The sequence below is a fragment of the Pecten maximus genome, chromosome 19 (genome assembly GCF_902652985.1).
Source record: "Pecten maximus chromosome 19, xPecMax1.1, whole genome shotgun sequence".
In the NCBI taxonomy this organism is placed as follows: domain Eukaryota; kingdom Metazoa; phylum Mollusca; class Bivalvia; order Pectinida; family Pectinidae; genus Pecten; species Pecten maximus.
This window is the reverse complement of record NC_047033.1, coordinates 28738716-28753406: the sequence shown is the minus strand read 5'-3', so window position 1 is coordinate 28753406 and position 14691 is coordinate 28738716. Positions and strand designations below refer to the sequence as shown.

The 14691-nt window shown below is 37.3% G+C and overlaps 1 protein-coding gene across 3 annotated transcripts in view; it reads right to left on the bottom strand.

The window, feature by feature from the left end:
* LOC117317713 (alpha-1,6-mannosylglycoprotein 6-beta-N-acetylglucosaminyltransferase A-like) overlaps nt 1–14691 on the bottom strand; it is a 100863-nt gene that overhangs the window by 85680 nt on the left and 492 nt on the right. The gene's annotated exons all lie outside the window — the stretch shown is intronic.

Below are 14691 nucleotides of genomic sequence, written 5' to 3'. Positions count from 1 at the left end.
GTCCACTGATAGAGGGAGGGGTCAGTAATTGTGTGAAGTCCACTGATAGAGGGAGGGGTCAGTAGTTATGAGATGTCCACTGATAGAGGGAGGGGTCAGTAATTGTGGGATGTCCACTGATAGAGGGAGGGGTCAGTAATTGTGAGATGTCCACTGATAGAGGGAGGGGTCAGTAATTGTGAGATGTCCACTGATAGAGGGAGGGGTCAGTAATTGTGGGATGTCCACTGATAGAGGGAGGGGTCAGTAGTTATGAGATGTCCACTGATAGAGGGAGGGGTCAGTAATTGTGGGATGTCCACTGATAGAGGGAGGGGTCAGTAATTGTGAGATGTCCACTGATAGAGGGAGGGGTCAGTGGTTGTGAGATGTCCACTGATAGAGGGAGGGGTCAGTAATTGTGGGATGTCCACTGATAGAGGGAGGGGTCAGTAGTTATGAGATGTCCACTGATAGAGGGAGGGGTCAGTAGTTATGAGATGTCCACTATTAGAGGGAGGGGTCAGTAGTTGTGAGATGTCCACTGATAGAGGGAGGGGTAAGTAATTGTGAGATGTCCACTGGTAGAGGGAGGGGTCAGTAGTTGTGAGATGTCCACTGATAGAGGGAGGGGTCAGTAGTTGTGTGGTGTCCACTGACAGAGGGAGGGGTCAGTAATTGTGTGGTGTCCACTGACAGAGGGAGGGGGTCAGTAAGTGTGTGATGTCAACTGATAGAGGGAGGGGTTAGTAATTGTGAGATGTCCGCTGATAGAGGGAGGGGTCAGTAATTGTGAGATGTCCACTGACAGAGGGAGGGGTCAGTAATTGTGTGATGTCAACTGATAGAGGGAGGGGTTAGTAATTGTGAGATGTCCACTGATAGAGGGAGGGGTCAGTAATTGTGAGATGTCCACTGATAGAGGGAGGGGTCAGTAGTTATGAGATGTCCACTATTAGAGGGAGGGTCAGTAGTTGTGAGATGTCCACTGATAGAGGGAGGGGTCAGTAATTGTGGGATGTCCACTGATAGAGGGAGGGGTCAGTAGTTGTGAGATGTCCACTGATAGAGGGAGGGGACAGTAATTGTGGGATGTCCACTGATAGAGGGAGGGGTCAGTAGTTGTGAGATGTCCACTGATAGAGGGAGGGGTTAGTAATTGTGGGATGTCCACTGATAGAGGGAGGGGTCAGTAATTGTGGGATGTCCACTAATAGAGGGAGGGGTCAGTTGTTATGAGATGTCCACTATTAGAGGGAGGGGTCAGTAATTGTGAGATGTCCACTGATAGAGGGAGGGGTCAGTAATTGTGGGATGTCCACTAATAGAGGGAGGGGTCATCAGTAGTTGTGGGATGTCCACTGACAGAGGGAGGGGTCAGTTATTCAATTCTAAAGCCCCTGTACATGCGTACATGTGAAATATTTTTCTTCATAATAATATGCATACCGATCTAGTGGGTAATTCATGATCACTTCAGCCTATTAAAAGGGCAGGATATATATGCCCAAATAGAGGTTTGAGTATCATCCTCGATTTTCTTCCTGTTTGTGTTTTTATATCAAAAAGCTCTTCAGTTCTTAGTTTATATTTCCTGTTTTCTGTATAATTCAAAAACTTCACAACAACCCCAGGACCCCCCCCCCCCCCCTTATTTGGGCACCATGTATATCCTTATTTGGGCACCATGTATATCCTTATTTGGGCACCATGTATATCCTTATTTGGGCACCATGTATACCCTTATTTGGGCACCATGTATACCCTTATATGGGCATCATGCATACCCTTATTTGGGCACCATGTATATCCTTATTTGGGCACCATGTATACCCTTATTTGGGCACCATGCATACCCTTATTTGGGCATCATGCATACCCTTATTTGGGCATCATGCATACCCTTATTTGGGCACCATGCATACCCTTATTTGGGCACCATGCATACCCTTATTTGGGCACCATGTATACCCTTGTTTGGGCACCATGTACACCCTTATTTCAGCACCATGTACACCCTTATTTCGGCCCAATACCGTTATTTAACAGATATTATTCTATTTTTTTCTAAGATACTGATTCATCTGTAGACAATCCTTTCCCTCCATTAAGATATACATTATATTGTGTTATACATATACAAGATGTACAATTGATGCAGTTTAAATTGACAGCCCTACAAACAATGTGCGCTGCAGGAATAAGCTCACTTGCCCCATGCAGGTGATCTACATTGCCCGTCTTAAAGCTTATACTGTTAAAAGATGACGTCATAAAACTCTTCTACCCTAACTGTGGTTGTGTAATTTGTTATCTGTATCTACATGTATGTGTTAATAATTGATTTATTTCATTAGAAGGCGGATATTCTGTAACAAATTGTCATTAGAAGGAAATCGAAGATGGATCTTTCACTTGTACACATGCATGTACATATAATTATTGGTTATACTGTATATCAATATTTTATATAACCAATACTATTTTGGTTATACTGTATCAATATTTTATATAACCAATACTATTTTGGTTATACTGTATCAATATTTTATATAACCAATACTATTTTGGTTATACTGTATCAATATTTTATATAACCAATACTATTTTGGTTATATACTGTATCAATATTTTATATAACCAATACTATTTGGGTTATACTGTATCAATATTTCATTTAACCAATACTATTTGGGTTATACTGTATCAATATTTCATTTAACCAATACTATTTGGGTTATACTGTATCAATATTTTATATAACCAATACTATTCCAAATTCTTCAGTTCAACTTGATTTTACAGTTACCTCCCTTGTGAATTATATGGCGGAAAGACATTTGGCTATTATCTTTTGTACCACCTGTTCAGCACCTAAGATGTTTTCTAATTAGTTACAATAGGCCTTCATCAAATTAATTATCAACCAAAGGGATCATTAGTTACAACAGGCCTTCATTAAATTAATTATCAACCGAAGGGATCATTAGTTACAACAGGCCTTCATCAAATTAATTATCAACCAAAGGCATCATTAACACAAACATAATGATATTAAACTTGTGTGACTGTTTGAAGTTCTATGTCTGCATGTGATCATTTGTAATTTACCTGTGTCTTGATATAGGTCAGATCACCTCAAAAATTTGACAATTTACTTATAGTCTGTACTGTTGTTATATTTCCATAACTACATGACAAATTATCTATTTCTAGTTCGTAGTATACACATGCAGGAAACATCTGTTTGTTATATATAAGATCCAGTAAATATATTGGACCATATACCGTTGTTATTACTTATAATTACTAATGAAATAATTTTGTATTTATTGACATATATTTCGTAATTTTTTAATATATATTTTCTATACATGTATATGGTCTAGTATGTATACCCATCTACATATACGACAAAATTTTAACCATAGTGTCACTTCGTGCTGAATGCTATAAAGAGACACGAGACAAAAAAACAAGTTAGTCAAATAAAGTTCTAGATATACGTACCAGCCAGATGTTTGTATGGTACAGACATTAAACCACTAACAGAAACATTACTGTGATGGTAAAAATGGTTCTCCTTACAGTATCTATAATAGATGACCACTCTCCGAGAGCTTCTATTGTATTAGGTAACAATACCGTGGTGTGTTTGATGAGTTGCCAAATCTTTGTCAATAACAGTCCTAAAGGACCTGCTTCTCTCACCTGGTGTCTACATAATTGATATTTAAACTCCTTGTATGTATACAAGTCACAGTAAAGCAACACGGCCTGGTCCATTTTCCGCGAGCCGTGTTCTTCTCCTTCGCTGAGCCATGTTCTTCTCCTTCGCTTAATTAGGTTTTTGATCATTAACGTCCTATCAATAGCTTTATGGTCATTTAAGGACAGCCTCTCGGCCACATAATATATACTGAAAAGAGGTTCAATGGACCTGTATCATTCACCTAGCTCAACAGTTACTTTGAAGTTGATCTCTGTCATTTCTACAGATACTATGCTAATTACCTTTTTATTCAAACATCTGAGTAGGCTAGGTTTATTCAAGTCAATAAATTTTTTAGCCCTTCATTCAGGCATACTATTTGCCTAACATCAGGTCTCTTGGCTATCAAGAAATTATCGTTAAAAGGTTTTAGCCTATTTGACCCATGTGACCTTGAATGAAGTCCCTCATTTGAAAAATCTTGAAAGCCCTCCACCCCAGCATGCTATAGGCCTAATGTCAGGTCCTTAGGCTATAAGTTATTGAGAAGAAGTCGAAAATGTCAATTGTTTATGAAAGAATGATGCACGACAACGGACAAAAGGCATTTAGAATAGATCACTTGAGACTTCGTCCCAGGTGACTTAACAATCCCACTAACACAGATCCATATTCAAACCTCGGACTATAAATTAGGACCTACCCCATTTATGAAATATCCAAAACACCCGATGAATTACAACAATTCACTGGGGCATGAACCATCTACTCCGTATAATTACCAGAGACTAGCTATAGTGTTTCATCATGAAGTCTCCCGTTGTCAATGCAAGGTGAACCGATCGTGCCATGAATTTTTATACTGGAGAAAAAACTGCCATTTTCCCTAAGAAATACATATGAAAACCTTTCTGAGGATGAGCATACCTGGTCATACTATGGCACTTCTATATATTTCAAATTCTGACTACAAGACTTTCAAATCTCGAAGTAAAACTTCAGCCCTGACAGTTAAAGTTTTTTTTATAAAATATACCTTCCATGACGTACGCGACCTTCATAACTCAAAGTAAAACTTCAGCCCCGATAGTAATATTTTTTTTATAAAATATACCTTCCATGACCTTCATAAGTCAAAGTAAAGTTTCAGTCCCGACAGTAAAAGTTTTTATATAAATAATTCATTATCTCAAATACTCATGATCATGAAGTGAGAAGTATAGTATCAAAGGGCTAATATATCTGATCAGTCTGAATTGTAAAAGTTTTCCCAAATAGAGGAACTTAAAAGAGGTTTCCACTACATATTATAAAAAAAAAATTTTCATTTTACCTAGCCTCTGTTGATGAACTTAAAACTCCACATCAAACATCAGACGATCGATGCTCTGAGCGATTGGAGAATGTTTAGGTATAAGACTCGGCAGTACATCTCCACACCAAACGTCAGACGACCGCAGAGTGACTCGGCAGTATATCTCCACACCAAACCTCAGACGACACGCTGAGTGATTCTGGAGAATGTTTAGGTAAGACTCTGCAGTATATCTCCCCACTAAACCTCAGACGACACACTGAGTGACTCGGTAGTATATCTCCGCATCAAACCTCAGACGACACACTGAGTGACTCGGCAGTACATCTCCACATCAAACCTCAGACGACACACTGAGTGACTCGGCAGTATATCTCCACACCAAACGTCAGACGACACACTGAGTGATTCTGGAGAATGTTTAGGTAAGACTCTGCAGTATATCTCCCCACCAAACCTCAGACAACACGCTGAGTGATTCTGGAGAATGTTTAGGTAAGACTCAGCAGTATCTCCACACCAAACATCCACACCAAACCTCAGACGACACGCTGAGTGACTCGGGTGAATGTTTAGGTAAGACTCCGCAGTATCTCCACACCAAACATCCACACCAAACCTCAGACGACACGCTGAGTGACTCGGGTGAATGTTTAGGTAAGACTCCGCAGTATCTCCACACCAAACTTCCACACCAAACCTCCACACCAAACCTCAGACGTCACACTGAGTGACTCGGGAGGATGTTTAGGTAAGACTGCGCAGTATCTCCACACCAAACCTCCACACCAAACCTCCACACCAAACCTCAGATGTCACGCTGAGTGACTCTGGAGAATGTTTAGGTAAGACTCGGCAGTATATCTCCACATCAAACCTCAGATGTCACGCTGAGTGACTCTGGAGAATGTTTAAGGTAAGACTGCACAGTATCTCCACACCAAACCTCAGACGTCACGCTGAGTGACTCGGGAGAATGTTTAGGTTAGACTGCAAAGTATCTCCACACCAAACCTCAGACGTCACGCTGAGTGACTCGGGAGAATGTTTAGGTAAGACTGCGCAGTATCTCCACACCAAACCTCCACACCAAACCTCAGATGTCACGCTGAGTGACTCTGGAGATATTTATCAAATCTCCACACCAAACGTCGCGCTAAGTGACTGGGGAATGTTTCCATGTACACTCAAACACAAGCACCAAGATATTGAAGTGTGGAAAAATGCAAAAAGGGCTATAGAGTGGGACCTACTCGGCATCCAGTAGACCCTTGAGAGTATGTTTTTGACTCCCCAAATTGAGATCTGACTCTTGGGTTTGAAGGGACATGTCTATTTGACATATGTTTTGACCCTTCAGATTTCTCAGAAATAGTGATTTGACTTCTGAAATTGCTAAAAGTCAAGGGTCAACTGGATGCCCTGCTACTCATTTGACGAAATACCCACAACACCTGATGAATAATAAGAATTCATTGAAGTGTGAAGCATCTACTCAGTATAATTACAGATGTATATCTTTGAAAGGTACAATTTTAAGTATTTAATCATAAAGTCTCTCTGTTGTCAAGGTGAACCGATCACCCCATTAATTTTTGTACTTAGAGAAACAACTACCGTTTTGCCTAAGAAATACAAAATTAAAACTTACTGTAGATGAACAAGCTTCATACCAATTTCTGCGTTTTACGAGGTAACAGAAAATCCATGAATTTTGCTCAACCTATTTTAATATCCAGTGACAAGTTTCTGAACAAACTATGATTTCATCTTGTTCCATGGAATTCGTTTTATCATTAAACAAGTTACGGTAAATAATAACAAGATGCCCTTTTGCTTATTATCCATTTTTAATTTTTTTTTTATTTTTTTTTTTTATTTTATTTTATTTTTTTTCATTTTTAATAGCTTTTACAATAGCAAGAGTTTCTTTTTTTGTAACTTTTGAATATTTAAATCAGTTGCTGTACATGTATGTTCACATGTTTGCCGGCAACAGGGGAGGTAACTATTAACAAGAGGCCCAACAGGCCTTAACGGTCACCTGAGATTTGAAATATTTCAGTTAATTTAATTGACCCTTTTTGGCCCCACCCATCAGTCCTTGGGGTCAGTCAGGGCCAACATGTGCATATATCATTAAGCTGTCATCCAATGCTGATAATTTTAAGAAAGTCAGAATTTATTCCAATAGAAATAAAACAAATGATTGTCAAAAATATGAATTCCCTATATAAACTATAGCAAAGTTAACCCTCCTCTCCCGAGGGGCAAACGTGAGACCCCAGGGTCATGAAATTCACAATTTGATTAAAACACCATAAAACTCTTCCTTCTATGAAAAGTATTTGATTCTATCTTATATAGGTATTGAGAAGAAGATTTTTGAAATTTCAGTCAATTTGACCCTTTTTAGCCCCGCCCCTCAGCCCCTGGGAGTCAGTCAGGGCCAATATGTGCATTCCATCAAACTGTTATCCCATGCTGATAATGTTGACCAGGTTAGAATGAGTTCCAATACAAATCCAACAAATATTAGTCAAAAATGTGATTTTCCTATATAAACTATAGTAAAGTTTACCCCCTACCCAGGGGCAAACGTGAGACCCCAGGGTCATGAAATTCACAGTTTTGGTAAAGCACCATATAAGACCCTTCCATCTATGGAGAGGTTTTGATTCTACCAAATATGAGAGTAGAGAAGAAGACTTTTGAAGTTTTAGTTAATTTGACCCTTTTTGGCCCCCCCCCCCCCCCCCCCCCCCCCCCGTCTTCGTCTCAGGTGACCTAAAAAGCTCTAGCTATCAACTCTGTCAAGCGTTTTTATCTTATACTCTGACAACGCAAAGACCTTCTTATAACTTGAAGTGAAAATCCAGTCCCTACAGCTAAAATTCTATATAAAATACAAATAATCAGGATCGGGATATCTCCAAAATTTGTTAACATTTTTCAGCATCCAACTACCAAATGCTTGACACCATCAATTTGGTTCCGATATGTAGATGATATCATTGACCAAACTCAATGAACACCATATATAGACCAGTTCTCATACCACCTAAACAAGATAGATAAACACATCAAATTTATATCTGAATGTGAGGAAGACATTAAGGGTGGGGGAACAGGCAGATCACTAGACATCAAAAGAACACCAATCGTGAACCAATCCAGCAATCCATGAACATTGTATACACACGGGTCATACCATCAATCACACCAATACTAAAATCCTGAAGAACTACACATAAAAAGGCGAGTCAAAGAATTCGAAGCTATTAAACAATGACAAGCCTGACTGAATAGAGATGAGGGGGTGGACCTACCGGCTGTGTACGATTCTCTCCTAGTGTCACGTGATTGTCCATCTGTATGTGACTACAAAGAGCTGACCGCATTTCAGCGAAACATTCCGCTGACGAAGTCGAAATATATTCCAACAGGTAAAAAATACTCTATGGAGTAATTGACAATTCTCATAAAATCAATAATTAGATGTTTTACCTCTGACTTGGACTAATCAATAATTAGATGTTTTACCTCTGACTTGGACTAATCAATAATTAGACGTTTTACCTCTGACTTGGACTAATCAATGATAAGATGTTTTACCTCCGACTTGGACTAATCAATAATTAGACATTTTACCTCTGACTTGGACTAATCAATAATTAGACGTTTTACCTCTGACTAGGACTAATCAATGATTTAGTCGTTTTACCTCTGACTTGGTCTAATCAATAATAAGATGTTTTACCTCTGACTTGGACTAATCAATAATTAGATGTTTTACCTCTGACTAGGACTAATCAATGATTAGATGTTTTACCTCTGACTTGGACTAATCAATGATTAGACGTTTTACCTCTGACTAGGACTAATTAATAATTAGATGTTTTACCTCTGACTTAGACTAATCAATAATTATATGTTTTACCTCTGACTTGGACTAATCAATAATTATATGTTTTACCTCTGACTTGGACTAATCAATGATTTAGTCGTTTTACCTCTGACTTGGACTAATCAATAATTAGACGTTTTACCTCTGACTTGGACTAATCAATAATTAGACGTTTTACCTCTGACTTGGACTAATCAATGATTAGACGTTTTACCTCTGACTTGGTCTAATCAATGATTAGACGTTTTACCTCTGACTTGGACTAATCAATGATTAGACGTTTTACCTCTGACTTGGACTAATTAATGATTAGACGTTTTACCTCTGACTTGGACTAATCAATGATTTAGTCGTTTTACCTCTGACTTGGACTAATCAATAATTAGACGTTTTACCTCTGACTTGGACTAATAAATGATTAGACGTTTTACCTCTGACTTGGACTAATCAATGATTTAGTCGTTTTACCTCTGACTTGGACTAATCAATGATTAGACATTTTACCTTTGACTTGGACTAATCAATAATTAGATGTTTTACCTCTGACTTGGACTAATCAATGATTAGTCGTTTTACCTCTGACTTGGACTAATCAATAATTAGATGTTTTACCTCCGACTTGGACTAATCAATAATTAGACGTTTTACCTCTGACTTGGACTAATCAATAATTAGACGTTTTACCTCTGACTTGGACTAATCAATAATTAGACGTTTTACCTCTGACTAGGACTAATCAATAATTAGATGTTTTACCTCTGACTTGGACTAATCAATGATAAGTTGTTTCACCTCTGACTTGGACTAATTAATAATTAGACGTTTTACCCCTGACTAGGACTAATCAATAATTAGACGTTTTACCTCTGACTTGGACTAATCAATAATTAGATGTTTTACCTCTGACTTGGACTAATCAATGATAAGTTGTTTCACCTCTGACTTGGACTAATTAATAATTAGACGTTTTACCCCTGACTAGGACAAATCAATGATTAGATGTTTTACCTCCGACTTGGACTAATCAATGATTAGACATTTTACCTCTGACTTGGACTAATCAATGATTAGACGTTTTACCTCTGACTTGGACTAATCAATAATTAGACATTTTACCTCTGACTAGGACTAATCAATGATTTAGTCGTTTTACCTCTGACTTGGACTAATCAATGATTAGATGTTTTACCTCTGACTTGGACTAATCAATGATTAGACATTTTACCTCTGACTTGGACTAATCAATGATTATATGTTTTACCTCTGACTTGGACTAATCAATAATTAGACGTTTTACCTCTGACTTGGACTAATCAATAATAAGACATTTTACCTTTGACTTGGACTAATCAATAATTTGACGTTTTACCTTTGACTTGGACTAATCAATAATTAGATGTTTCACCTCTGACTTGGACTAATCAATAATTAGACATTTTACCTCTGACTTGGACTAATCAATGATTAGACGTTTTACCTCTGACTAGGACTAATCAATGATTAGATGTTTTACCTCTGACTTGGACTAATCAATGGTTAGACGTTTTACCTCTGACTTGGACTAATCAATGATTAGATGTTTTACCTCTGACTTGGACTAATCAATGATTAGACATTTTACCTCTGACTTGGACTAATCAATGATTAGATGTTTTACCTCTGACTTGGACTAATCAATGATTAGACATTTTACCTCTGACTTGGACTAATCAATGATTATATGTTTTACCTCTGACTTGGACTAATCAATAATCAGACATTTTACCTCTGACTTGGACTAATCAATAATAAGACATTTTACCTTTGACTTGGACTAATCAATAATTTGACGTTTTACCTTTGACTTGGACTAATCAATAATTAGACGTTTTACCTCTGACTTGGACTAATCAATAATTAGATGTTTTACCTCTTACTAGGACTAATCAGTGATTTAGTCGTTTTACCTCTGACTTGGACTAATCAATAATTAGATGTTTCACCTCTGACTTGGTCTAATAAATGATTAGACATTTTACCTCTGACTTGGACTAATCAATGATTAGACGTTTTACCTCTGACTTGGACTAATCAATAATTAGACGTTTTACCTCTGACTTGGACTAATCAATAATTAGTCGTTTTACCTCTGACTTGGACTAATCAATAATTAGATGTTTTACCTTTGACTTGGACTAATCAATAATTAGATGTTTTACCGCTAACTAGGACTAATCAATGATAAGTTGTTTTACCTCTGTTCCGCCTTTTTCTGATGGTTGATTGAACAATCAGCATTACACAGACAATTCCTCGCACGCGTCAAACACAATTTTTTTCAAAACTTTCAATGGATCGAAAATCTGAACAAACATGTATTGTAAATCAAATAGAATGTGTAAATAGTGGTGACAGAAGTACATCTCTGTGTGACGTGTCAGTCATGAATCAGGAACAATAATATCTTTTAATCAAATATACCCGGAGCTATAATGTACACATAGAAATCGTGTTTACACTTGTTATTTATTTTTATTTTGTAGATACAAGATTGATCAGTTCAGTGCTCTTCCGTTTTAATATCACTGTACATGTACAAACTCAGCTCTAGGATATTGCTTTAATATCAATGCTTCGATCACCCAAACTTTTTGTTACAATGTCCATATTGATACTCTAGTCAAGCAGGGCTTTTTCTGTCGCCTTTTGGGGCTGATTATATTTTATGGATCCCATTCCCAACTGATATTATTTTATATTGGTCACGGCTTTTTCTGGGGGCTTTTTGGGGCCATTAATGGGCTCCATTCCCAGTTGGAATTATTTCATTTTAAAGCCAAATTCCCGAAATTTGAAGTTTACTCCTGCAAAAATCTTTCCCAATTCGCGAATTTTCTTCCCAAAAAGAGACAAAAAGCCACATCCCAAACCAGTGAGAAAAAGCCCTGTTATCTAAGACTAATCAATTATAGATATTAATTAGTTGTTTTACCTCTGACTAGGACTAATTAATAGCTAATAATTACTTTTCTGTGATCAATCACAGTTCAACTATAATGAAAACCGTTAAAATTTACAGGAGATTTGAAAAACGATGAAATGAAAGAAATTTATAGATAAATTGATAGTAAAATGTGTCCAAAATTTTTTTAAACTTGGCTAGATATCTTAAACTATATGTATATATATATATACACATTTTTATAAGCTTTTTAACTTTAAAACACACGAAGGTAATTGATATAGAGTATATTGTAATAGGCAGAATGAACTCATTTATAGACAGGGTTAATTTGCCCTGCATGGGCTTTTCATAAATGGGGTTCTTTTCAGATAAAATGAGGTCATGATCACTGTGAATAATTTGAATGGCGCTTCCAGGTAAAATGGGATCCTTTCAATTTTCTATGCTTCAAAAGGCTATTGGGATAGCTTCAATGCAATCCCTGATAGATACCGTATTAGGTCAAATACGGTATGCGTTCAACAAATCTGAATCTATACTAAAAGTTGAAGTAACATCAAGCCTCGCGTTTGCACCTTTTCATCGCAGGCGAGACAAAAATGTCTATTGTGTGTAGACAGGTGTTGGCGAAATATCTGCCACATTTCTGACATTGTCTGACACAGGTATTTATTGGTGACAAAATAGACGTCACTGCAGACAAAATACGCTGCTTTACTTACCACATTGGTGTATGCAATGTGATGAAATCTAGACAAGTCCTCTATTAGAAATCCAGAAAGAAAATATACACTAAAAGTGATTTAAGGGCTCAAGTATTTGACCGAGATTGTTCTCATGATTTTCCTCCCTCAATATTTGGATACCTATACTACTTGTATACAATATTGGGTTCATCAAAATTTTAGAAATGGTGTTGTCGATTCTTATGGGAAAAAATTGCTCATTTGCTGGGTTTATCGCTCCGTGAACAGCTATGGTCATTTTGATGTGGGGTCTACTTGTAGTAGTTGGTGACTACATCACTGAACATCATGCGAGAGGCCCACCGCATGCCATCCACAGTACATTATACTGACATCAGGTGAACTAGTCCCACTCCCAAAATGCTGAGCGCTAATTATATATAATTGGATTGAGAATGAAGCTGTTATACACACCCAGTTATAAAGGCAAGAAAATCAGTGAAAATAATCAATATAACCAGAAATAAAACTTAATATATATATATATTGGAAGTTTAACATGTTTTGCTTCATGATCAATGCACAGTGACATCACATAGTACGTCCCTTACACCATATCAGAGACCTTATAAATTCACGTTTGTAAGATTGTGACTTCACTGACATCACTGACATTACTATGACATCATCAGCATCATTAGGACATCACCATGACATTACTGTGATATCAATGTGACATCGCTGTGACACCACTTACATTTCTGTGACATCTATGACATCCGAAACATCACTATGACATCACTATGGCATCACTTTGATATCAATGTGACATCGCTGACACCACTTACATTTCTGTGACATCACTATGACAACTGTAACATCACTATGATATCACTATGCCATCACTTTGACATCACTATGACATCACTATGACATCACCATGGCATCACTATGACATCACTTTGACATCACTATGACATCACTATGACATAACTTTGACATCACTATGACATCAATATGACATCACTTTGACATCACTGTGTGCTTTTGGAGGGTGCAGTATATGATAGTGTTTATATATAGTCTTTCTGTGAAAGTGCAGAACTGATGCCGAATTTATAGTGCTACCTCACCGAAGCATACTGCCGAAGGCACCTAACAGAACATCCAAGCTATATAAACGTGTAGATTGAATATAAAGTTGACAGGCTACAGATAGGCATACAGTGTCACCAGTGGGCTTTAAGAACTACACATTTCTGTGAACCAACACTATGGGCTTTTAAGAACTACACGGTTCTGTGAACCAACACTACGGGCTTTAAAGAACTATACGGTTCTGTAAACCAATACTAGGGGCTTTAAAGAACTACACGGTTCTGTGAACCAACACTACGGGCTTTAAAGAACTACACGGTTCTGTGAACCAACACTAGTGGCTTTAAGAACTACATGTACATGGTTCTGTAAATTTTAGACAAACACCCATCATTCAGCCAATTCCAGTTCTACTACACTCCTCCTGAGGTATGTGTTTCCTTGTAGTAGCTGGTGGATACTTCACTAAACAACATTTATAAGGCTTGTCGCATGCCATGCAGACTTATAAAGTGTCATGTCAAATGACACAACCATTACAGTACAGACCGGTCCGTTCTCAGTTTCAAGAGAAATACAGTGCACCATGGGTAAAGAACTTTGAACTAAGCTCCTCAGTTTTTCACCTGATCCATAATTAGGTTATGCAGGCCAATACTCTAACCAAATCATTTCTGATACAAATATACATTACACTGATTGTCCCAGCATTCACCCAAATCCTGTTTGATTCAACTACGTACACGAAACAAAAGCATAGAATTTTTTCCACAATTCTTCTTGGTTTATTTTTTGTAATTTTGAGAAATCTAACAATATTTCTTGGACTATGATTATAATAACCATCGAATAAAAAGTAAATGTGAATTAAAAAAAATGTTTATATACATATGAATAATCAGACACTTGAAAGGAACCAGATCTACTGTTTCTATTGACAAGTGTGATTCGTTATCAGTTGGCCGTATACATAAAAACTTGTAGTTTGATGGTAAAAATAATATATTAATTTAATCTGACATGCTTAATGATGGGATTTAAGGCAGACTA